This window comes from Diadema setosum, chromosome 22 (assembly GCF_964275005.1).
Source record: "Diadema setosum chromosome 22, eeDiaSeto1, whole genome shotgun sequence".
Lineage (NCBI taxonomy): Eukaryota > Metazoa > Echinodermata > Echinoidea > Diadematoida > Diadematidae > Diadema > Diadema setosum.
The window spans coordinates 23896759-23920201 of record NC_092706.1 but is presented as its reverse complement, the minus strand read 5'-3'; the positions used below and the strand labels follow the sequence as shown (position 1 = coordinate 23920201).

The following is a 23443-nucleotide window of genomic DNA, read 5'->3' as shown; positions in this document are numbered from 1 at the left end:
CATACACGCACTGCTGGGGCAGAATTTCAGGGTTGGCAATCACACATACAGTAAATATTCCATGCCAAGCCACGCGACGTAAGAATATCTATTCCCCTTCTTCTGGCTGTCTTTATAATATATCAAACATCCACAGTTCTTTGTACATCTATAGCACATGAATGGACTCCCATTAAAAGCACAATTTGCACTCAAAGAGAATCACTTGCCACATCCTCCATACTGTGAATCAATATGCACATATCCCAACAAAGGCTTGTACTGTACGTGTTAAATCTCCAATATTCAAATGGTTCTGTAATACTCGCTATTCCATCCTACACAGTCCCACCCGTCGAAAGTTTAGCCGCTGGCAAGGGAAACGGAGAGACAGAGAGTTTCACAAAACTGACGTGAAAAATCTGTAAGCGAACAATCACGAAATATTCCCCACAGTCATGTCCGTTATGGCGGCTACAAACTGCACGTAATCCATGAAATGCGGGGGTGCACAAGAACTGCACACAGGTCAGTCAAGGAACGTGGAAGCATTGGGAAGTGAAGCCACTTGACAGAGTAATATTTCTTACGCAGACGTCACATGACATGGTACACCACTCCACTGACTTTCCTCCTCCGCAAACAGCAAAATCAACTTTCACAAAAGTTTCCCCACAAACTCTTCCCATATATTGGAATCATCCACACAGGCAGAAAAACAAACACAAAAAGTGGGAAAGGGAAACCTACCAGTGTCCCCAGACGAGAGGTGGAAATGAAATACTATGGACAGCCCACACAATTATCAAAACAAGTGAGCAGGAAGTATGACTCACAAGGTCAAGGGTCATTAGATTTGTCTCCAGACTTTTCTTGCAAAATTATTACAAGGCATGACTCTGTAAAATGCAGGGTGACAAAAAATAAACAAAAAAGCCTATAAATAATATATAGATGGCAATTGTTTGCATTCATGGAATTGCAATACCTCTGTCCCCTCACCCCCCCCCCCCAATGAAATATATATCATAGTAATCAACAAAAGATATAAAACATATATATCAAAATAATTAAAACAAATACATAATGCCCTCCAATTCATTATCAGCAGTGTTTCATTGCTTTCAAATTTGAACTTGCAAACACGATGATGTGTAGAATAGTGGACTGTTGGTAATGCAAACACATACACTGTGTACATGTATGCTGTGCAAAAACATCACACCAACTTGTATAGGAGGGACTGAAGGTATTTTATGGTGTTCATGTAAAACAGTGAAATTGAGTACAAGACTATTGTGCTAATATCCTTGAATGTCGGGGTTTCGATAATCAAAAATCACTGATCAGAAAATATCATATTCACACGAGCTGTCATATTCCTAGAGACAGAACTGTAATATATTTGTAAAAAATCAATTAGAACCACTATTTTCATACAAAATGTGTAGTGCAGTGCTGCTGACTAGCAGATTACTATTCACTGCTGTATCAAATTTATGTACAGACCCAGTGTCTGTCAAATGACAGCAGTTCAAGAAGATTTCCCAGCAGATGACCATAACAATATTTGGGCATTTTATTAATCACAGCTCTATTTCAATTATGGTACTACAGATGTAAGATTTTGTGTTTTTCTTTTGTTCTCCGACACTAAAATATCAGTGCTAGACTCAGGAGTGGGCAATCTTTCAATGTCGGTGACATATAATTTGCTACATAATCTGGGGGGGGGGGGAAATTGAGATCACAGATGCTGATCGATCCCTTTAAGACTATTTCAAATGGCGACTACTCATCAAATTGAGGTAAATTCATTCTCCTTTTGCCCTCAGTTTAGACAGAAAAGTTTAATGATAATGCTAATAAAATTGTCCTCCATTTTTTCCTCTCTTCTCTTTTTTTTTTTTTTTTTTTTTTTTTTTTTTTGGTAATGTTGCCTTTTTCTATCAGGGTTGAGGATTTGTTTACAATGTTTTTTGGTTTTTTTTTTTAATTAGTTTTGGTGTATTTCTGAGAGGGGAGGTTATGGGATAGAATCTATCACAAAACATGGCAATTTATCAATCTAGCATCACATGTATCTTCGGTCTGAACTGAACCCTACATTTGAAACCATACATTTTCTCTTGTTAATAATTCTTAAAAGTCAAGGCACTGTTAACAACACATTTTATTCAGTATAATACCGTGTACTATCGAAGAATACAGACAAACCGGTTATTATCCAGTCTTTCTCCACCATTAGTCATATAACTTGTGATCAATCACAGAATAGTGATCGACACACATTCAAAGAACAATTCTCTTTTTTTTTTTCTTTTGATTGTATTTCTGGAACAGCACCATGCTCTTGGCAGAAATGCTTTGTGTTTTGAGTTGATCTGATTCATTATTCTGTGAAAACTGTTACTCTGCGCCGACTCATTTCTATAAACGCCATTCCAGTCCATGCATACAAAGTGTGTATTATCTCCCATATGATGCAACAACATGATCAGAAAATAAGGCTGCAAAAAAAAAAGATGTAAAATTCAAATCAACAATTACTCTGCGAGATACTCAAATGCTCCAACATCATTTCCAAGTGTATCTACATCCCCCCCCCCAAAAAAAAAAGCATAAGTCTACATAAACAAGACGAAAAAGAGAGAGAATAAACCTATTGTAGTGAGGGGAGACCAGTCCCTTTAATCTTAAATTGACAGAGGAACAGAGTGTCTGGCTTTCAGACGGCAATTTCCTGCGATAATTTCAAGACATTTCGGTACGGTGGTGTTGCATTATATGTTTTCCGAGGGACCGGGCGGGTCTGTGCTACCGGTCTGTGACGGGACATTCATCATGTCTGGTTTAGAGCTGACCTTGCGCAAAGCTGACCTGCAGTCTGCCACTGAGGGCGCTATTGCTCTCCAAACACCATGGCAGCAGCATATTCTGATCAACATCCTTCAACCTCTTGCCATCCCCCACTCCATTCCCCTCTATTCCACACGCTCACATCACACTCAGCAAGCATAGAATCAAATAACCAAGTTTGTTTGTTTTTTTACTTTTTGCTACATACAAGCCATTCTACAATATTTGGATTTGTTTGTTTACCTCACATAAGCATTAGATAAGTATTTTTAATGACTTAAAAAAAAATCACACACACAAAATGAATGAAATACACATCTATCACCAGAGATGTGAGAAGGTGCAGGGTTTGAAGAAGAGAGCTGACACTCAATGATCCATTAACTCCTAAAACTTAAAAATCATATTTCTCTGGTTAGGTTCTGTATCTTTTTATCATAATTTTCACTATTCATTCTTGGTTTTCATACCTGTACGTTGCAGTTTAAACACACACACACACACACACACACACACACAAACACAAACAAAACAAAGCAACAAAAAAAAGAAAGTATCTTTCATTGATTCCCTTGCTGTTTGTAAATGGTTTCTCTAAATTGCAGAATTTCAAAAATCCCCTTGATTGCTCATTTGTGTGTTTATTAATGACTCTAAAATTAACAATATACATCTAGAAGATTAAGGTTTCTGTGGTTGTTGTTTTTTTTTCTCTCTCTCTCTCACTTTGAGAAATGATCACAATTTCCAACAAAACCACAAAGCTTCCTATGTGCGAGTATGAACATAAAATTTCTTCTGTTGGATTGTTTTTTCTCCTTGTGAGCAGCAAAACATCCATCATCTGAGATCATCAATCAGTGACCCAGAGCTACCAAGTCTCAAGCATTGTGAGTGAGACTCAAGCATTTACGGTCTGTCTCACGATCTCACGCATGACACCCATTTTTCTCACGCATTGGGAGCATAGCTTAAAGGATTAAAGTGAGAGTTGCAATTGAAGGCATATTATTTCCCTTTTGTCTTTCAAAATAAGTAAAAAATAGTCACTTAAGTATGTACCAGCTTGCACCATTAAGAGCTCAGAATTGAAAAAGCTCCCTACCGTGGGAGGGTGGACACCCCCCTCCCACACCCTCCCCTCGCTCAATCGCTTCACTCCCCTTGCTCACGCACATGCGCGCGAGCCGAGATGCTGAGTCATGAAAATCTCACTCATAAAAATTTTTTGAACTTGGCATCTATGGTGACCACTCAATAACAATCTACGACATATTGTACAGGGTGTTCAGACACAAAAAGATTATACTAGAATGGTATAGCTATACCAAATCTATACGATGGATTTATCCATCTGAACGCTGACTAACGAAACAACATATAATGAAACGACGGGCAAAGAAACGATGGTCAGAGCATCGTTATGAACTAGGACTCCATAACGAATCAGCATTCCATCGTGTCCACAGTGCGTCTGAACGTATGGCGACCATAGAACGGTATAACTGGGCGGGGCTTTATGGGAACGCGCACGAAAGGTGACCCCACAGCTGTCACCCACGTCCGTAACAGCATGTGCAGCGGAAAACTGCACATCTATATGCCGCTTTCCAGAACAGTCGAAATTAGCATCTGAACAGTCTGTCCGCCATACAATGATTCTTTATACGTCGTTTCTTTATCGAGTTTTCGTATTAACTGGCTTGCATTTGAACAGGGAGTTTGTCTTTCCTTGGCTAGCTGCACTTGGACCCCACCCTTTCCAAATGGCCTGCGCCTGACTCCCAAGTTCACTTACAAGAGACGACAGGCAATTAGCAGCCACAAGCCAAGCCGACCCGAGATTGTTCACACCACATGATTTTCTCAAAATGTGCACAGATGTAACATTCACACGAGACTTCTTCTTCTTCTTCCCAAAGGCCCAGTCCACACTCGCTGAAACTGTCCTATGTTCAGGGCAAGACGTCGAGACAACTTCTCAAAAATCACAAAGTAAAGTTCGATAATTATTTCCTACACACCTTCTTCAACTACCAATAGACACCTAATTGTGCTATAAGAAGTGATTTTTGTTGTTTTCTTCTTCTTCTTTTTCTTCTTCTTCTTTTTTTTTTGTTGTTGTTGTTTTTTTTTTTTTTTTTTTTTTTTTGGGGGGGGGGGGGGTCCTACGCAAGGTCTAGATTTAATAAGTTCCAACAAGTCATGGTCTTGCCAGATGTTCACCCCCTGAGGAGAATGACTGCATTAAAATGGAATTGACAGTGTACATAAACATGTTCCTAATGGGGATGAAAGAGCAAGGCTTCTGGGCAACGTTCACACCGGGCTTCCCTTCTCCATGATTCTATTGCCCTGTCAAATACTTGCCACGCAACATCAGAAGGAGTTGTCCCTTTCTTCAAAGTTCTTTCTCTTCATTCCACACATCAGGGCTTCTCCAACACAATTCATGGGTACTACAGTATTCACTTCCTGACTTGCCTAGGCCAAATAAATCTCGCCGTTGGGCAAGTAATACTGAGATCAGCCCTCAATGACACGTTCACACTTTGCATTCGTGGCAGCCATAAGTTCAGATCATAATCATGTGTTTGATGGCAATGGTATCAGTATATTCCGCAGAATCAAAAGTAGGAATGATGAAGGGCATGAAATGCAGGCCAATACATATTCGTGATATACATGTATTTATACAGTTATTCTTGCTTGTTTGTGTTTTTTAATCAACCTGCCTAAGTGCCTGTGTGTTCTACCAAACCACAAGCACACACCACTGATAAACATTTAGATCTGTGGTTTCTCTATCCTTGTATGCATTTCATTTTTCATTCATACTGAACGCAGATCAATGAAAAAAAAATACTTCTCTATAACTGTTTCATTTCATTTCATTTGAAGCAGACTGAATCTTCGTTGATATCTTTAAAAGTCCACTGCCACCATATTTGTTGAAAGAAAACAGCTGGAAATGGACATTGCCATGCTGCACAATCAATCTGTATTCAGTTTTCCTGTGTTATTGTTTGTTTACTATTGAGGTCAATTTGGAATTAACACGGTCAAGCCTAGCGATGAGATGATTCCTCGGGGATAAGAATTCATTTGATTTAATATCTTGATGTCCACTGCGTTCATCTTTGTTAAAAAAATAATATTCATAAATATGCAAAATAGCCATGCCGCACAATCAATATCCATATATTCAATTTTCTTCACTGCCACTGTTTACTATTGAGGATATAATTCAAAGGCGTGATTGCTCACGATCTAATGGAGCGCGTTTGCAGTCGTTCACACATACGTGACCCAGAAAGCGGAGAATGCGATAGGATGCCAAGAAAATTAGGTGTCCCAATAACTGCCTACGGGTCAATTCCATCTCACTGCTGACCAGATCCCAGGCCGGATTTCAGCCGCCTTGACCTCTGCACGGAGATTCTCCATCAAGAATTGACCCTCCAAATCTTCCTACCCCCCAAGGAATCATCTGGTCACTACACTTGACCAGTTCACTTGACCACGGCTTGTTTACATGGGAGAAGGGGGTAATCATTTCTTAAAGGGAAAGGTTCTCTACAGAAAATTATTTTTGGACATAGTCATTATGGGAATACAATCATTTCAAGACTTCCTTCTGAATGCTTGTCAATGTTTATTACCTCATTCATCATAATTGATATGATTTATTCAATTTGAAGATTTACTCTCAAATTGATTACTTTTTATTGCAACTAATTGACAAATTGTCCCTTATCCATTATCTGATTCATGCTTGGATGTTCATCTCTCTTTCTCAGTTGGTGGACAAATTTAAGTTTTGTTTTCCTTCTTCTTCTTCTCCATCTTTTCCTTCTTCTGTTCCTTCTCCACCACCTCCTCCTCCTTCTTCTTCAACTATTAACTTTTGTCTGTCTGGTGATTGTGAAGGACTGATCAGGAAAAAAGACATGTCTGTTAAATGGCCAGAATATAAACCATCATCTGATATAGAAAACTGAACAGAAAACAAGTTTGATAGAGATGTAGAATAGCAAACAATGCATCCCGTATCAAGAAAAATAATGAAATATAACTTTGATGAGTGGACAAACTGAAAAGGCATAGTTTTTTATTTGGGTTTTTTTTGTTCTTTTTTTACAAAAACAAAATAAGGCAAGACATATGGACCACATACAAAGGAATCCTGACCAATTCACATCTTGTACTGCAACAAAACTTGGCAATGCAGGTGTTTTTCAGAGTCTGCCTGCCCAAGCGAAAACAAGATCACCTGAATAATACATGCACTCAAAACACTCGACAGGTGCGCTATCGGGAGGGACTGCAACCTGTAAACATTTCGGGTCATTTTCACACTTTCTCAGCTCGCTCCTTCGCCAATGCAGCCAGGTCGCTTCTCCACAAACAGTCCAGCATGACACAATCAATGGCAATGTTACACAAGTCGGCACATCCAATGCCTTCTCTTGAAATGACTCACACGGTCGATACACTAATAAGCTTACAGTATCCAGCCTTTAAACCGCCAGATTCAATGCCTTTGTTTTTATGAATGAGTTTAAAACCTCGGATGTAATGAGCAATGCTTTCAGAAAGCATTCATGAGGAATTTGCTATTATAAATTGACGCCATCAATTTAGATGATATTCAATTTCTGTGAATAGGCCCTAAAGAGGAATACAACTCGCATAGGATATTAATGTCAACTGACACTTTTTATTTTGTTTTATTTACTTAGCAGATTATTTAACATAAGTGCCATCGACTTACATAGATTTATATGGCATTTCAAATCATAAATGTAGACTTTCTTTTCAGATTCAAATCTTTCACAGAAAATGTAATTTCAGAAACATGATCACTATGAACTTGTGTGCATTCAACATGTATTACCGGAACATGCCTTACAGCTGCAAAATATCAGGGTATCAACATCATTTTTCAATATGGGTTGCACAGTGCAAGTAGATCAAACATAGGGGTTTATGGAATTATCATCAATTCGCTCTAATGGATAGAGAATGGGAAATTTAGAGAATTATTCATTTTCTTTTCCTGACTTGAGATAAGATTATTCATAGGCATGATGTCATCACTTCTGTGGAATTGTCCTCTGAAAGTTTTCTTTGAGATCAATGTGCTCGATTTGAGGACACTGTGTCTATTGGAGATAATGAATCATACAGTTAAAAGTTATTTTTGTCTAGTGCTTGTCAATAAATGCACCTAGGTAATGATAAATGACATCACACCATTCTCAATACCAGTAATTCACTGAAAAAAAAAAAAAAAAGAAGCATGTCTTCAACTACTAAGCAACCTGAGAAAATCTATGTTAAATCTGTTACCAAGAAGGAAGAACAATGCAAATCCTTCAGCCATCTTTCCAACCCACACACATTCACTGTCACGAAATGATTCAAAGGAGTCCAGCTAATATCTGACACGCCCAACACATGAACTCTGGCAAACATGCACAAACATTGTGTCCATTAACATGTGAGCCTTACTATAATGGCCTTCCACAAGTATCATGTAGAATGTATACAGGAGAAATATTTTCTTGATAAACCACTGGCTTAGCAGTTTTTGCCATATTATCATGATGATTATGCCCCCCACACACAAAAAAACAACAACAACACAGGACACATTCACATACATTGTATTAACGGTAGTTTTTTGCTCCTTTAATACATCTATTCCTCTCACAGGGAACAACATACATACTGTACGTGGGCAAGGGGCGAATGAGTCACACATACCACAATACCTCAGTAAGTACTGCCTCGGAAAGGAGGGCTTTGTGGCTGGTTGCTCTGCAAATGACGAGCTTATATTTGTTTCGGAGAATGTAATGTCAATTCACAATGTTTCATTCTGTTTGTATAATATTGTGAATGTGTGACACCACTGTCAGTGCACACATGCAACGCACACAGATCTCATCAAATGTAAAGGTTGGAATATCGTAGCGGCAACGGATTTTATCTGTCAACGAAAGGCACACAACAATACCCTTTGTCAAAGACCCTGCCACTGAAGTCATTGCTTTGAAGGTCAAGCAGAAAATTCTAATTTTCAAATTTGGCTACCAGCCGCTGGTAGGGAAAAATTGCAAGCAATCAGAAGCGAACACGTAGTATGTTGTGCACTGGCGGGTAGAGAGCAAATCGAGCAATTTCATTGGTCAATATGACTAACCGAATCCTTCAGTAGTGGTGGTGCGCAGGTTACAGCGTAGGCTTTGTTCCAGCCACCAATAATTACCACAATTGCCAATTTCAAAAGACCCTCTCCCGGATGCAGGTCTGCCAACATTCCCACATCCAAATCAGGGGATTCCTCACAGCAATCAGGGAGATATCTGTGTGTTACATGCATTTCAGTGGGCAAAAAAAAATTCCCAAATCAGGGAGATTTTAATATTCTCTTATTCAGACATGAACAGATTTTGACATTTTCAGGGAGACTCCTGCAGAATCAGGGTACCTGGCTCCTGACTCTCCACCATTAGCATGAGGGCTTCTGAGAAAGGCTAAACGCAACACCAACATTGCCCCCCTTTATCCTCATCCATTTGTCATCTCATCAAGTTGTAGGCCCTTCTGAGAACTGCCAGCACATCACTTGAACATCCATCACCACATGCAGGTTAGAAACTTGGGGATGCCTCAGTGGAACCACTAGTCTCGCTTCCAGACCATCAGTGAAATTTCCACAACACAATCAAGTCAATTCTCGCCTCGTTGCACGTGTTCTCTGGCTGCATGCATGTACGCAAATCTGTTTTGGTATGATTTGATATCCCATTTGGATTTCATGGTGAATACATTTTTTTGCGAGGTCAGGCAATCCAATTATCTTGGACGACCTTGACCTCTGACAAGGAGAAAATGAGGAAGAAATGTTCAAAATGTGAATAAACTTAAACTGGTTCAATGTCACCAATGTCAATTCTATACGACCAGCATTTGACAGAGTGAACATATTATCCATGGATGTATAATTTGTCTAGAGTAGTGTTTGACCCATTGAGGACGAGTCCCGAGTATACTCGGGCAAGTATCTACGGGAAATGTGTGTTGTAGCAAAATCAGCCCATCCTCAATGGGTTAACCTCCTGTAGTTTAGACAGAAAGGAGAGAAATGGATAAATGGAAGTTATCCTTTAATTACTTGATGATCTGGCTGTACATTGTAGGTATAATATTAAAGAATCAAGCCCGGTAGGTACTGATATTATATCCCATTCTGTATTGCCATCATTGTCACATAGACTACACTGCACACTTCAGTACATCATTCAGCAGTTTGTGGTGTCTGTAAAAGTCAAATGAATGTTGCCTACCAGTAACACTGCACATTGGGCATGTGTGTATGTGACACGCCATGAAATGACCCTGCACAGATTCCAAGAATCAGTCTGGAGAGCAGGGACCCCCCAAAAAAATCTTTGTCTTTTTTTGTTTCGACATGCTCTCTCCTCGGTCAGTCCAGGTTTTTCTGCAAACAGTACCATACAAGAGTGTACAGTCGAGGCCACAGATTGAAGACTATTGTATTGTACAGACACCAAAGATCATTCAAACATACCTTGGGCCTAGGTTCCATTAGCCTTTAAAGGACAAGTCCACCTTCATATACATAAGGATTGAGAGAATGCAGCAATATTAGTAGAACACATTAGAGAAAGTTTGAGGAAAATTGGACAATCCGTTCAAAAGCTACGAATATTTTAAGTATCTGCGCAGTCACTGCTGGAAGAGAAGACTATTACAGTGTATGATGTCACATGTGTACAACTACATAAGGAAAATAAAAAGAGAATTTCACAAAACTTTACTTTTTGAATAAAGTGCACATTTCTTCGACTTGCTACTGACGTATGTTGAGGGTAATATTATTCCCCCTGCCTTCTGAAAGAGAGGGTTCGAGTGTTCTTTTGTTATGCGAGATAAATGGAAATATGTTGAATTTTCTATATTCTTTCTTTATATCATTGTACTCATGTGACATCACAAGCTATAGTAGTCTTTTCATCCAGCCGTGACTGAGCAGAAACTTCAAAAATTCATAACTTTAACAGATTGTCCGATTTTGCTCAAACTCTCACTGATGTGTTCTATAGAATTGCTGCATTCACTCAACCCACATGTCTATGAAGACCAACTTGTCCTTTAAAATACCTACACTGTAAAAGTGGACATTTTCATGATGTGGAATGGGTACGCTCATCAGTAACGGTTGACTGGAGTCAAGATTCTTTGGCTGTGTGTATATTTCCACAGAGATCAGAGATTTTATTTAGCAGTCATGCAATTCGTTACAAGGATTTTTGAATGTATCCAAGCCGGGCCAGCCTGCCCACTCCATGGTACCCCAGCCATCGGGTCATTAAACGCAGATCAGTTCGAATCAACATCAGTCATACTGTACTCAGCTGCACTGAGTCTGTAACATGCCTACTGATGCACGAACTCATACCGCTTTCAGTAACTCATGCATTTTGGGCCCGCTCCTGGTCCGAGGCATTAAAAATTGCCTTCAGTAACTATAGCAGAGCCGCACTACTTTTACGATGACCCATTCATAAACTCGGTCAAGTAAGGGATAACTGCCATGGTAACTGAACACCTCATGGACAGAGCGGAAGTGCATTTTCGCGCAATATTTGATGCGCGTTCCGCGCGCTTATGAGCTGAACAGCGTAAGCTGTGACCTTTGACCGTGAAAGGAATTTTGGCCCGCATCTGGCACTGCTATCGTTCATAAACTCTTCGATCAGCGCCAGGCCCACGCCTGGCCCACGCCTGGTGCTAGCTGCAGCAGCGCTAAAATAGTTCGCACCCATTCATAAACTCAAAATTTCTGACTTGGTCCGCTCCTGGTCCGCTCCTAGTCTGAGCTAAGAGGGTTACTGAAAGGGGTGTATGTTTATCTATGGTGGACTAGAAAGGTATCAAAACGTCATTTGTCTTGTGAAACAGAATAAATGCTCATTCTTGGTACAGTACCATCATCCTGCAAGGGCATACATAGAGTAAGTGATAAACTGAGCACTGCTCAAAAGGTGAAATGCATCAGCTACTGCATTTCTAGCAATGTACACAAGTGCCCTGCCATACAGTCCAATATCTGCTGCTACAGCAGCATGCCACAATAGCGACAGTCACAGTATCAGAACACTGATAGATCTCTAGATGTCCACTAGCACTGTCATAGGAGTAACCCGCTGCTGTACGTATAGTTGTAAAATGTGGTGTCTTAAAGCCAAAACATAGTTCTCGTACGCAAGCAGAATTGTCCATTATTACTCTAAAACATACAAGAATGCATTTTAAAGAAATGTATGAAATAATGGTGTACAAATAAGACAATTTCAGTTGAGTATTGACAAAATGCAAAATACATGTACTGGCCAAAAAGGTTTACCAGAAATCCACAATCTCAGAGCGTATCCCATTGAGGTTGCTACGGAATTTATCATGATAGATTATCAATAATCAACAAATCGGGTCACAACGATATCCACTCTAGAATGCAATATAAAATACAATTGCAAGGGCATGATGGATCATCATCTTACATTCTACCTTCCCACAATGCTGAACGCAGGCTTTATGGAAAGGGCTCCTCTGGAATAAAAGTCGCATACTAGATTGTATGATCAAATTTATTCTACCCTTTTGATCTCAAAACACTCCAAAAGAACTCAGCATCCTGGCAAATCGTGTCAGCTACACTTGTAACCGAGTTTCATGGTAGTCCCTTCAAATGTATTGGAAGCAAATGAATTTCAAATGATGGGAGATGAGTTTTGAGCCCTTCCAAAACCTGTATTGTGGCCTTAAAGCAACTCTGCAACCTGGTCTTGCTGTTGCAAGAGCACAGCTGATCAGGTTGTAAAAAAGAGGGTCTGGATGTCAAGACTACAGACTAACAGGTTAGGGGTGGGGGCAGGGTGGGTGCATTCAGCACCGGGCTTTTCTATGCTCTCCAATAAGCATTGTATGAATGCCAGGGCACCGTCATGTCCCTAATAGCACATGCCCCGTTATGTGTATGTATGTGTGCTTGTGCTAGAGAACATACATTACATGTGGTCACTGCCGTTAGGTTTGTACACAACATGTACACAATGTGTGCATCCCACGCAGAAAGCAATATCTTCGGGCACAAGTAGCCCCCCTTTTCTCCGCCTAGTCTCAACCAGACAGGCACAGAGAGTAGTGTTCAAACAAAATAATATGCCAATTTTATTAGCACTAACCACATTTTCCCTGGAAGGGGGAATTATCCCAACAAGGGGTGCAGAATATTCACTGAGAAAATAAAGGTCCTGCGAGCACCGTTAACACATATACTCTGTCAATACGTCCGTTTATTCAGGGATTCTATCCTACACAGAAAATGCTCATTGTTTCCAGCTACTGTAATTTGTGGGTTATCAGAGTTTCAGTCTATCTAATATAGGTTATGTGGCAAGTCCCCTTCACCTTTGTTCAAAAAAAAAAAAAAGAAAAAAAAAATATTTCTTGTTTTTCCCACAGCTCTCATCCCTTGTTTATCTCACAGCTCCTTTACTAAACCCCAGTCCTGAATTCAGACACATACTACACTTTTCCACACATACATGTATTATGCACGCTACCAAAAACACACACACACACACACACACTACATTTACGATATTTAAAAACTCATGCACATACTCAAACAGATTACCGGCACACATAAAAACATACTAGAAAAGTTGTTATTTTTGTGAGGGTTAATTTTCACAAATTTAAAAAATCACTGTTTGGCCACGAATTTAGCTACACACGAAATTATTGCAAAAAGGACAGGCATTAGTGCACTTACCACTGCCTCAGTATCAAATCACATAAACAACATCTCACAAAAATGTCTGTGACCTCCTCATTAGCATAAATATCTGTACGCAAGAATAACTGCTATGAGTACTTTTTCATTTCTCTGTGTTTGTTTTTTTGCTTATATGTTTACTTTGTTGTTTTTATATGTTTTGTTTGTTTCTTTCTTTCTTTCTTTCTTTGTTGTTGTTGTTGTTGCTGTTGTTTTTGCCTTTCTGGTGAATATGTGCATTAGGTGGTAAGGGCTGATATTGCTCATTCTCATGCATTCCGTGATAAAGGCACCAGAAAGGTCAGACAGTGTCATCAAATAACTTGGTACAAATTACAACTGGAAATACAACGCGAACATAGGTGCGTGGGACCAATTATTACAACACCCTGAACTGAAGGGAAAGGAAAGTAGATTCTCGTCAGTACGAATTGTGCAATTTGCACTGTGCATTTAAAAAAATACATGATGCTGTAATCCTCCCTGATCTCACCTATGGACATTAATTTTCTACAAAATTCTATAAAAGATATACCTTCAAAACATCCCATCTCATGATTTTTTTATATAATGGAACAGAGAATTCCTTTGAAAATAACCAGACTGTAATTCCTATGATAAAAATGACTCTGGAATTAGCACTCACAAGAGAATTCATGTGACGGTAAGTAATTCTTAAGTGCAATATTGTAATGAGTGCATCTTAAAAACCTTTAATAAGATTTCTCTTCCACACACTGATTGCAATTAAAGCTGAACTGTACACCTAACAAAGTCCAGGATACCTGTACAAATTGCACTGGTGTACTGTAGAATGCAGGGTTGAACGGCATCGAGCGCAATGGCTCCGGATAGTGCCGTCAACAACGAGTTCAAAATGCATGCGGTCGGTCATTCCTGGCCACTCAAGCGTCCAGCTGATTGTGAGTAATAAAATGCCCATCCACCCAAAGCATCTAATGGGCCACCACAGAGCAAACAGACAGTGGGATGATCTGAATGAAATGACCATTATGGGGGCAGTTAGACTGAAAGGGGGAAAAAAAATTAAACTTCAGTCATATTTCAGTCATTCGACAAAAGTGGCAAGGCAACTTCTGACAAAAATATGGCAGTGATAAAAATGAATTAATAATGATAAGTAATATTTCATATCTCAGGCATGCCTGTTTTGTCATTTTCAATTGTATCACAGTTATGCTGATTTATTGCTATGCATTGTTTTGCTTTGTTTTGCTTTAAATTTTTTTGCCAAAGTAAACACACATCCACATCTGACCAAATAAAATTCTGGTTTTTGGTCATGTGACCTTTTCCCTTGTAGGGAAGTGAGCACAGAGGATATGTTTGTGTCCCTTATACTTTTATACCTGCTTGGCATTACTGTCGTGGGAAACTTAAAGGGATTGTATAGTTTTGGATGAGAACTAATGTCAGGTTCATAACATTTTTTTTTTTTTGGTGAGATAATGAGAAACCTCTTATGAAATATGGAAGAGCATGTAATTCCAAGAAGGATTCAACGTGTATTTGATGAAAATTGGTCTTGAAATGGCTGAGACATCCAAAAAAGTGATCCTAATAAAATTGACAGGCCACAACTTTTATTAGGATCTCTTTGTTTCACTTTGATTTTGGATATTTCAGTCACTTCAAAACTGCTTTTCATCAAATAATCTTTTGATTCCCCTTAGAACTGTATGCTCTTTAACATTTCATAGAGAGGTTTCTAAATATCTTGCAAAATGTTACAAGCTGAATCCTCACCTCAACCAGTACAGTACAGTCCCTTTAATACAAACTGAGTAGTTTTCTTTAATACCTTGTAGTTTGTGTTTAACCTAGATAAATAACGTCCTACCATGCTGCTTGATTCAAATTTTACTGTCGTTTAAAAGCCATGTTGAACGTGAAGAGGAATTGCTCATCTCACTATTAAAGGCATAATTTACCATTTGCAGATGAAACAAAAACCCAGCATTAGTGCTTCAAAATAGTTCTAAAATGTGAGTTGGGGCTCGAAACAACCTATGTAAACATTTGAATCCGCATAATTTTATGTTAAGTGTTATTAAATGCACAAATTGTGAATAATAGTTATAATAAAGATGTTTCCAGATTAAACCATCTACAGTTACGGTTTATTGAGAAAAACACAGATATCTTCTTATATTTTAGGCTTTATTGTGAAAATTTTATATGGTAGGATGTTTTGTGATACAACAGAACTACACATATGCATCAAACGTGATATCTTGAAAATTTTTGAAATCACTGCTCCCAAAGGTAAACTGGACCTTTAAACTTCTTGCCAGTTTAAGACATCATCCCCCTCTAGAAGGAAATGTAAAGATTTTACAGACATACTACTAAAAGGCAAGATATTTCCACAGCCTGAAATTTTGGAGAATTGGAGCCGACGGCCACTTTTGCGGCGTGAAATTTTTGTGAATTGCCACTGGCATACAATGCAGATAGTGTAGACAAGAACGTTTGCATGCATCTTGAATTTTGGAATCTTGGCATATTTGCAGAATTAAAATGCACATTTCTGGTTTAACAGGATCTTTCTGACAGTGAATACTTTAGAGTTCAGAGTTCTTTTTTGTTCTTTCACACAGTACGGAACTAATTAAACTTGAATTCTTGGTCAATTCCCACCTCACTGTGGTTTTTTAGTGCCGCAGCAGGATACAATAACCCTTCAGATCGACAACTCATTATGTACGAAGCATACCACAAAATTAAATTTGTGGTCATAATGTCAATTTCCTGATGAATTAGACCCTCTTAAGCAAAAGAGCTTGGATATGCCTCATGCTTTACAAATCAGGGAATTTACATGAATGTCCTAATACACAATGTGCAAGTTGAAACAACAACCAACCTGCATTATAAATGCGCATACAATGTACAAAAAACAAAAAAGATAGACTAGGTAAATCCATACACCGGTGTCATCTACATTGTATTTCACTTACTACTGTACTTGTTCCAGCTATTCTTACAGAAAGGTCTATGTATTTAAGCACATTCAAATCTTGTGCATACCTTCAAAACAATGGTTGTTCAAGATTGGCAAATGAAAGTTTCCTTTACTTTGCTTTGTATAGAAACAACTGCATGCAGATTTGATTCAAAGCATTTAAAATGCATTGGACAGGAACAGCTGAATTCCAAGAATTACCAGTATGTATGAAGAGAAAAATCTACCCTCTTTAAAATAAAAAAAAAAAATAAAAAAAATTACTAGCAGACAGGATCTTTCAAACTTAAAATCTAAGGGTGGGGAGGGGAATGGAAGAATTGCATTCAATTGAATTCAATTCAATTCAATTCAATTCAATTCAATTGTCTCTGCATGATATGTTTGTTTGCTTTCCTATTACTAAATGAGACAAAACTTTCTGCAGTAGATTCCCTTGTTTATTTTTTTTTCCATTTTTGTTTGTGTGTGTGTGTGTGTTTTTTTGTTTTTTTTTTACATGAGGACAACAAATTAGATGGTTAGTATGCCATCACAGCCAAAAGACCAAACTGATGGGAAAATCACTGGTAAACAGCACATTCAAAATGTTTACCTTTGGATAATGAGAGAAGATGACAGAACTGCAAAAGGAAAAATCAGTCTCAGTTCTTAATAGTACAATAATGTTTCTATTTTTGTTTTAAGGCAGAATAGCAAAACTTCTTACATTTCTCCTATTGTTTTGCTGTTGCCTTTTTTTTTTTTGATCTTCCGATGTCCTGATGACGATCTTGCTCCCCTTATGACGACCTGCCTGTCATCCCCTGACAATCTACCCTGAACACTGCGAGAGATGCTAACAATGTTGAGTTCAGTGGGCATGTGATACCCATACTGTATCCAAATGTGGAAAGGACAGATTTTTTTTTTTTTTTTTTCAGTTAATTCATTGAAGATCTATCATCGAATGAGTATGAAGAAACAAACTAATGCAATGCATTTAACAAAACATATCAAACCAAAACAAAAAATTGACAAGAAAACAGTAGTTTCCTTAAATCATATAAATATTAAAATTCATAAAAGTATTCAGTATTGCTTATCTACTGACAGTTGTACCATATACAGGTGTAGGCCTTGAGCAATAAATTGCTTAACAAACAAGAAAATTGTGCACAGATTAAACCAATGGAATCACTATATGTAGTCAATAGTACGGCAGATAACACCACTGTGGTGAGTAGACGAAAGAATGTCAAGTTTGACTGTCTCACAATTGACAGTGAAACAAAACGATCACAACATTTCAATCTGCTAGCCTTTGTCTAGTAATGTAGACCGAATGCTGTTATGAGCATGTATTATAGCGCTTACAAAGGATCTTTGTACTTGGAGACACACATGGCATTGCTTTGCTTTGTTAAAGCGCACCTCTGAAAACAATGACCCTTCACAAGCACTACATTGTGTACTGTACGAGCTGAAATTTTCACGTACAGATATTTTCGCGAATTGCTACTTGGAGGACATTTTTGCGTGTTGTTAATTTCGCGGTTGCGAGGGTCTAACTGAACTTACTTGAACTCTCACGAAAAAAACGGATTCCACAGCGTGTACGAATGTGTTCTGCATTCGAAGTACAAAAGTACTGTACTTTATGCTAGCTACGTTATGGCCATATGGCTCAGCTCATGATAGCTGTGTGCTAGACCTATGTATGTAGCTACAGTAGCTACGAGTACTAGTAGTGTACGGTACGGCACTATAATTTCTGCACGATCCTGCATGTTTTCGCACGTTTTTGTTTTCGCGCATTGTTATTTTCGTGTGTTGTTACTTTCGGGTTGAAAGGCGATTCGCGAAATTCGCGAAAATAAAACCACCGCGAAAATTTCAGCTCGTACAGTATAACATACTGTACGCTTGCAGAAGATCTCTGTCTACGTTGCCAGACTAAGACCAGCGAATCTTGCGAACGAAATGTTGTAATCCTTTTGTTTTACCACGTATCGTGAGACACTCAAGTAACGTGGACCTTCTTTCATATTCAATGTTAGTGGATGACTGTCCTTGTAAAGAATTCTAGATGCTCAGTCATCTATCAGACACTGTTCATTTGTTTTTGTGTGGGGTGGTTATTGTTTCAGCTGACTCAATCATATGGACCTGTGCCTACTTGATTCTTTCTTTTCCACAGTACATTACAAACATCTAATGACTGTTTAAAAAAAAATCAGATATTACTGTATGCTTAAGGTTTCGCAACATGTTTAATCTTTATGATGCAATACTTTTTTTTGTGTGTTATAGCATGGTAAGGAGACAAAAACAATTCAATTTTTTTCTATATGTGGACCATGAAGTGTGAAGAAGAATTTACAACAAAACGGAAAAGGTAGATCTTTATGGTGTACTCTTTAGGAATTAACCAATATTTTGTGTGTTTTTTTCACGAAAAAATCATGGGTCTGTGCAAAGTAAAATAACTCTACATGTTGGGCAGAATCTCTCCATAAAACCAACACAGTGCCAAATAGAATGTTGTTGCATTTTCGCCAAGGGGGGAAAAAAAATGTACTATACATATTATAACACTGTTCAGAGCATGGAGCATGCCATCAGCAAAGAACGTTGGAGTACTGGAATGTTAAGGGCAAGCGCATTCATCATGTTACATACTTGGCTGACAGATCTGTTCATTTCATTAAAGTGCACGTAGTGCCCAATTACCGACTATATGAATGTGTGCAATGTGGTTAAACCCCTGCGCATTAATAACGTGCACCCATATTCAACCTGCCAGGCATCACATTTCCATTTTGAGTGCATTTCAGCCAAATGTTTCGCACGCATACGCCAAGGAAGGGGGGGGGGGGGGAGCGAGACAGCCCGCATTGCTCACACCCCACACAATGTACTGTATGCACCATAAATACCACACACACACACACACACATACACACACGCATACGAACACACATTCATTCAGCCTACTTTACTGCGTATATCCCAACAGCAATGTTTCCTACGCACACATGTGTACATTCATTGTGCTTGCATCTGGGTAGCTTGCCAAAGGACACAAGGACGATTTCATGGAAACCGAGGTGCATCCCCTTTTACACTGTACTGTCCTGTACACAGCTATGACATTTACACTTGGTAATGCAATGGTATGAGCTATGTACGTGTAACCACATAAAGCTTCCTTTTATATCCACTTTTGCATGTGTGTGTGTGTGTGTCTGTCTTTAGACAATAGCTCAATTACATGTACTTAAATGGTATAAAAGCAATACAATGTAGACATGCATTTGGCTATCAAAATATAAACAGTGCCTCAGAATTTCTTTTCATACAGAACGGTGTACATAAGGTCACTCCCAACATGAAATAGAAATATGCAACAGTCATTTTGACAACAACAACAAAACAAATGCAGTCTTTGTGCAATAGCTATGACTTATGAATGCAATTCAAATGAAAATTTTTATATTCAACAAAGGAAGGTCTGCAAAGACTGATGACCTTCACAAAGGAACTAGTGACTATTCACAAAACTCGTATTTTGGCATTCCTCGTATTCACATTATTTTATATTCTAAGCATTCATTTATCTCTACTTGGAACTCAATGAACATGGATGAGTATGTGTGTGTGCATATGTAAGAAAAAGAGAGTATGTGTGTTTGTGTGTGTGTGTGAGTGTGTGATAGAGAGAGCGAGAGAGAGAGAGAGAGCAGAACAGACACACAATATAATACTGTGTTTGGTCATTGCAAACCAGTGGAATAGGGTACATGTAGAACAAAGGGAAGGGTTTTGTGACATGACAAGCACATTATAGTTTTATGTCAAATACACAAGACCAGTTATAACACACAAGGCCTATATCATACAACAATTTCTCTGAAATCTGTACTTCCTCTTGTTTTGGCCTTGCTTGTGTGTGTGTGTGTGTGTGTGTGTGTATTTTATTTCATTACTGCTATAATTGCTGCCAGCATGTCACTACACCTGTAGTTACATGTAAGAATTTCATACACTTGTTTGTGTGTTTGTTTTGTTGTTTTTCTGTCTCTCCAAAAACAAACATCGATGTCAATCATGCAAAGGTAACCTGGATGGATTGGGCATACAGTGCATGTAAAATGTGATGAGGTAAGAACTGTACATGTATACCAATACCATTAAAAAAAAAAATGATGTTTGAAATAGTTTAAGATTTATAGCCAGTAATGTTTCAGCTCATGGAGTCAATTATCATTGAATGTCCATGAAATGGAATGCAAACGAAGCTGCTTTTGAAACATGATTGATTTTTGTTTTGTTTTGTTTTTTTGTACAGAAACCAAGCAAGCATTTCCTACAATGCTGTACATTCAATAAGCACCCCACCTTGATTCTCACAGAGCATGAACTTGATGCAACAACTGATACAATAGCAAACGTCAAGCAGGTATGACAGCCGCAAAGGTTGCGATCCATGCACATGGTTCGTAAGTTAACATTATGTGCAGGTGTTGTTTGTGTTTGTTTATTCTACCATGAAATCTTCTTCGAAAGCAAGTAGCAGGTTTTCAATCATGTCTGTGGCCATAGCTGTAAAAATCAAATTTTTACTTCTTGATCACTTGAGCACCTCTTTCTACTGAATGTAATGGAGAAAGCTTTTACAGACAGAGCCTCGGATACCTGATCAAGAGTCTTGAACAGAAGACTATTCACACCTCCCTTTTCAAGCTAAGCAAGCCAAACAGGGAGGTATAATTTTTTTTTTTTTTTTTCTTATGGAAATACATCTTTGCCTCATTTCTTACAGAAACAAATCTTGGCATTTATTTTTTTTTCTCATTTGCTCTTTGATTTCATTTGAGGGATTGAGTGTAGTGAGTTAGCTCAGTCGGTGGCGCGTCTGCCTCACGATCCAAAGGACCCCGGTTCAATTCCCGGGTCCCACTGAGCAATGATTTGTGTAATCATACCGTCCCCTCTAGTAAGAGGCAAAACACTGTCCCTCGGATACGACATAAAATGGAGGTCCCTTGTGTGAGAGAGCCACAACTCATGCACGTAAAAGATCCCACTTCATGTATTCATCACAAAGAGCAGGGTGTTTAACCCGGTGAAGTGGTCTGGCCTTTCATCCAACTGGACCCCATGGAAGACCAGCTATTGTAGCTGAATATGGGTTATCAAGCCATCTTCTCAGATGGAAATGAAACAAACAAACAAGCAAATACAAAAACAACAGTTTTAACTTCACATGAATGTTCGAATGGAATAAGAACCTTTGGATTTTAGGCCACTTGCTACACCATTTATGCACCAAGACATTAAGCTTTACTTGCCAGACTTTTTCGCCAGAATTCAGTAATTCTTCCTATCTGAAGCTGAACCTACTTGTAAAAGGATAGCTGTGCCCACTCAGGTGTAGCAGTGTGCCTCAGTCTATTCATTAGGACGGCCAAGGTGGCACAATAGGGATTAGGGGGTTGTAATCTCTATTCACTGACAAAATTAGATTCCAGACATCTTTGTCTATCTACAGCACACAGAACACTCCAGTGCACACATCAATCAGCTAGTGAAGCCCAGCAAGGATATGCAACTGGATTGCTACAGGACCTAGTATCGAGCATTCCTAACATCTACTAGGGACATGAATACTTGCATAAATATAGACAAGATTCTGTAAAATCATCAGACTTAAATCTGCTGTGAAAGATATGTACACATGTTATGCAATAGAAGAAAAAAAAAAGTATGTCAGGATCTGCAAGCATACAGCACAATAATGCAAGAGGATAACTGGGGCTTAGGACTACAAAAGCAATCTACATACGGAAAAAGGTATGCCCACTGATGTCTCAATTATTAGGCTTATTCATTTCCTGTCCCCATGTCAGCGATTAGGGCATCAAAGAGACCTAGTGCCTAACACAATCTGAGCCATTGCTCTCCCTGCTGCATACAGTTGTACATGCTTGCTAGCCTCATCTCCTGACTGTAAAAAAAAAAAATTAAAAAAATCCTATCCTCTTCCCATCCTCTTTGCCTCCCTTCCACCTATCCCCTCCCCCCCCCCCCATTTTCCTTTCTAGTCCTCCCTTTTCTCCTCTCCTCTCCACCTCCCCTCCTACCCCTCTCAGCTCTCCCATCCTTATCTCCCTCCCCCCCTTCATTCCCTTCTCCACCCCCTCCTCTTCCTTCCCTTTTCCATCCCACCCACTCCCCTTCCTCCTCCCCTTACCCCTTCCTCCTCCCCTTCCTCCTCCTCCCTTTCCTCTTCCCTTCTCCCCCCTTCTCCTCCCTTTCCTTCCACTCTCCCCTCTCCCTTCCCTTACCCGATCCCTCCCCTTCTTCCATTCCCCTTTCCCCTCTTACCTCCCTTTGCCCTCTCCCTCCCCTCTCCCTCTATTCATTCTCCCCCCCCCCCCCCTCTTCCCCTCCCCTTTCCCTATCATTTTTATTACTCTCTACCCTTCCCACCCCACACCCATCCCCCATCTCTAGCTTGGAAGAGAGCATGGCTCTGTAGACAACACATCAACTTCAGACAGACAAGGGTCAAAGTTCAATCTCTGGTTAAGATCAAAGGGCTAACTTCTTATTGTGTGTGAGCAAGCAAGCCTTCCCTAGCTGCAAAGTAGCAGCAGGAGTAACAACTTACAATACAGATAGTTCATAAGTGTACAGAAAAATCCCATGCTCAAAGACCTTATGTTCCACATGAGGACTCAAACCCTAGACCTGCATGAAAA

The 23443-nt window shown here is 39.1% G+C and overlaps 1 protein-coding gene across 1 annotated transcript in view; it reads right to left on the bottom strand.

Annotated features, from left to right (window-relative positions):
• The window catches only part of LOC140245385 (TGF-beta receptor type-1-like), a 54695-nt gene that overhangs the window by 15090 nt on the left and 16162 nt on the right, over positions 1 to 23443 (bottom strand). The gene's annotated exons all lie outside the window — the stretch shown is intronic.